Below are 4,582 nucleotides of genomic sequence, written 5' to 3' on the forward strand. Positions count from 1 at the left end.
TTAGCAATAACAATGTGAAATAATATGTTTTTCTATATGTTAACTTTTGTTTTTTATATCTTTTGAATATACAATGATTTATAGACCTTTTGTGTCATCGTTTATAACCCATTTTATACAATACATTTCATAGAATAACAACCTGAAAACCTGCAGAAAGAACATGCAGAGTTTAAGATTGTTTCTGATGAGTTGTGCAAAACCTGATTCCTATTTCTTTAGACATTCATTTTCGGTAAACTCTCCGTGAATAGAAACACACTTCTCCAAACATGTTGCAACTTTTAATAATTTATTGTACAAAAAATGGGTTACAAACAATGACAAAAACTGTTCCATAATTGATATTAAACTCAAAAGATATCGAAAATAAATATTATTTAATGTTATTATTGTTAGTATGTTTAATTAGATTTTCTCAAAGTGGATACAAAACGAAATCGACAATTGCATCATTACGTAAATAACTGCGCAAAACTTATGGATACTCCAATCATTGCTTTCAGAAATTCGCTTACAGTAGCTCCAGATATAAGCACAGCATTCAACCAAATAACGAGTTGTGCTGTCAGTATACGCGCTCCTGCCTTCATAACGATAGTTGTCATGTTTGCCCATTATAGTTTTAAATTATTATTATGCTGTCATTATCATCACCAGCACAGTGCTTCTCCTTGAATGAGAAAGCTTAATATGCGCGTGGCTCGGACTCCTTGCACATGAAATAACATGTTGTTATTCGCGCAGGGGTTTAAATCCAGGGAGTGAGTTGGTACAGTTCAAGAAATCAGAGCACTTGGGCATGACGCGCTTTATAAGGTTGCGGCCGTGACATCACCGCAGCTGGCATCTTATTACAGCAGTGATGCAGTATTACTTTGATATTGTCACAGCCCTTATGTGCGTAGCTCGTCTTCCACGCTTCAGCTATGGTCAGAAGAACTGTATGTTGTGTACACAGAAGACTCCGAGAGACTCGCATTTCACAGAGGACGCAAGTTCTGATACTTGTACAGACAACACATAGGTTAAATAAACAGATAATGTTCATTTAAAAGTAAGTGACTGGTCGGTGTATCAGCTCGTTAAACTGACGCCTCACCGGACCAGATGTGTGAAAATACACATCATATATAACAGCGGACCAGCCACTTTTTATTGTTTGTTCCTCCTTTGAAATGTAAACAATGTACGCGAATCCCATCCACGCGTCAGCTCCTACACTGCCCAGCTCCATGCACAGAGACACCAGACGCACATTTCACCGGGACAGCGCCACCCGGCACTCGTGGGCCAGTACAAGCGTACAGTAGCCTATCTGTACAGATGTGAAGCTAACATTCATCCAAACATTCGCTAAGTTTGTCTAAATGGGCCTAAAAGTCGCTAGATGTAGCAATAAAGTCGCTATTTTAGCAACACAGTCGCTGAGTTGGCAACGCTGCTTCAGCCAATCCCCTTTTTTTTAAGCAAGTAAACGCCACCCATTGATTAACATTGAATTTGCATACAAGTTGAAAATGAAAATGAAAACGAAAAAGAAAATGAAAACAAATAATTTAAACAGAACATAAAATTAAAACTGAACTTTACATTTTAATTTTGTCCCTATTATTGCTTGGGCATGAATAAAAAGCCTTTAAAAAAATTATTTACAGATTCCTTTTCAAGCTTGCCTTTTTATTTTAATATTGTCAGTCTTGACTCAAGATTATATTGAAAATGAAATGTCAAATCATCAATTTAATTTTATTTTTTAATTTGGCCGGAATGATGCTTCATCACGTTAAAAATGAAAATGAAATAATGTTTTAATTTTTATTTTAGCATTTAATTTTCAAATTTGGGACATATTTTGCGATTTTATTTTTTATTTTATAATTTAATTAATTATTTTATAATTTAATTAATTAATTTAAAAAAGACCAAAAAAACATTCCATATTGCAAATGGTCAAATGAGAAATGCAAATTAGCTTTGGCCAGGTGGATGTAACAAGCTCGCTGATTGGCTCTGATTGTACGTCATGCGCAGATTTATAGATCTCAGATGAGGACCCAAAGAGTCACGGAGAAGCTAAATAGGGAGGCTAAAACGAAAAGCAAATCGAATAGCGAAAACAATAAGGAGAACCATCGGGAAAATTAAAACAGAAATGTTTAACGGAAATGCCCTTTTAATAGGCTAATTTAAACCTGTATTTGTAGGTCAATTTATAAATCCAGTTATTTATTTCTCTTTTTAAATCGCTTTTTGAAATACATTTTGAAATTCCATTATTTAATTAAGAATTTGTAAATGCAATTTAAAATGATGAACTTATTGAGTGTTTTATGTTGTTTTTGTAAATTGTTATATTAATTTTAATTATTTATTAATGGATTAATATCAAATTCCTTCATTATTTTTATAATCTCACTTTTTATTGCCTTATAAAATTTTACATAATGATTTTTTTTGTAACTTTGTCTATTTATTCATAGATTTATTAATGAATTTTTAAACAAATTTATAAATTGCTATTTTTATTGTCCAGGAAGTTATTAAATATTGAAGTTCTTTATTACATTTTGCATGACTCTTTTGGTCCTCCATAATTGGCAGCGTGAAAACATAATGGGAAAAACAAATCCCCCACCCTGTGCAACAATGTAAACAGTCCGTGTTACAACTAACCCCGTGTTAGTTTGTGCCCTGCGCACCCCTACCATTTAGGTACAGATATGTATACTTTGGTACCAATATGCACCTCTGGGGTACTAATATGACCTCTTTAGGTACTTTTTGCCCCACTGACAGCTAGAGACCATGTTAAGACCTTTTTTTCTGATAGCATGCGTGCTGTGTGCGTTATCAAAGAGTTATTAAACGTTTTTATTTCCCTTGCGTGAGTGAACAAAGTTCGTCTGGGCTACTAGGGCAACAAAAACAACATGAGCAAACATCTGTTTCAGTATCAGTTGATATAAGTGTCATCGTGATAAAACAGATGGAAACCTCATTTTATGACAGATATCGATGACAGATTTCCCAGACGCTGTTTCCAAATCACACTTCATGCCAAAAAAACAGGAGTTATGTTTTGGATGATGAAAACAACCCTTTGTTTGTTTGTTTGCATTTTGACATTTTTAGTAAGTATTTTTCAAGCTTATAATCATAATACACTCTTAAAAATAAAGTTGATTCACAATGCCACAAGAGAACCTTTTTGGCCGAATGTTGCCATAAAGCAGTGGTTTTCAAACTTTTTCGGCGTGTGGCCCCCCAAAAGAAAATGTATGACATAAAACATTCTAAAACTTAAACATTTAAACAAAACATATTGTACGTATGCGTATTGCTGTTTGTTAGTAGCCTTATTTTTCTGAGGTTTCATTACACAGAATTTATGATAAATTAATGTATTTTATAAAATATCATAATACTGGGGCCCCCCTGGCACCATCTCGCGGCCCTCCTATTTGAGAACCACTGCCATAAAGAAACTTAAATGTTTCACAAAGGTTCTTTGTAGCAGGACCATAACCACAATAGACATTGGGGGGACGTGTACCCCCCACCCCCCGTAATCAGTAACTTGATTTTTTTAATACACATACATAGCCCTGAATGCGTTGGTCCCACCTTAGTGTTTTTGTTTTGTAGTGAAAAAACACTAAGAAACATGTCATAACTGTGAAGAACCTATTAAGCACCACGTATATGTTCGTGTCACGTTTCAAAGGTCTCAGATGTGAAACCGCCAAACAAAATTCCTCCCCCATTAAATCCTCCTGCGTTGACGCATTTACCTTTGTACACTGATTTTCTGACCAACCTTCGACTGCGACCTTTTTCTTTGTGTGTTGTAAATACTTCACACCCCCTGAAAGAACACAGTAGCAGTGGGTTTTGTGTTGCTTTAGTAAAGTACAATTGCCTTAAAAGCAGCTTCGATGTCTTCAAACAGGGCCTCGTACAATAAAGGAAACACGATATGTTTGCCGTGGGAGTTCTTGGCCTCCTGTTGCAGGTGACAAAACATCTCTGACGAATATTTTGACTATCTACTTTGGTATCATGAGTTAGTCTTTGGTTTCACACCTGATAAGATCTGATGTAGCCTCTAGCAATAGATTACATATTGTTCCTGAGCTTGTACACAGGTGGCATTCCTGAACGTTTCTCAGGTATATAGACTGGAGGTAAAACTCATGAGTAGTGTAGTGTGACGCAAGAGTTTCCTCAGTCAACATAGACGGCAGCTTTCCATTCAAAACAGTTTGCTGTGACTTCATGATGCCAAACTAGAATTACACAGAGATTCTGTTCAGTCTGGTCTCCCCACAGTCCTACACAATCTCGTACGATTTGCACGATTTGCTATCGTCGCTGTGACGTTTTGTTTATGGGTTGCACTCTATATTTAATCAGGTTATTTTTAACCCAATGCTGGGTAAATATTTGACAGAACTCTACCATGAGTTTGACCCAACGCTGGGTTAAAAATAACACAGCTAAATTAAGAGTGTATGTATCATTATTGTTTTATCATAAAAATTTTAAATTTTTGTATGTTTCACTTCATACGAATTAGCCA

This window comes from Paramisgurnus dabryanus, chromosome 16 (assembly GCF_030506205.2).
Source record: "Paramisgurnus dabryanus chromosome 16, PD_genome_1.1, whole genome shotgun sequence".
NCBI classification, from domain to species: Eukaryota; Metazoa; Chordata; class Actinopteri; order Cypriniformes; family Cobitidae; genus Paramisgurnus; species Paramisgurnus dabryanus.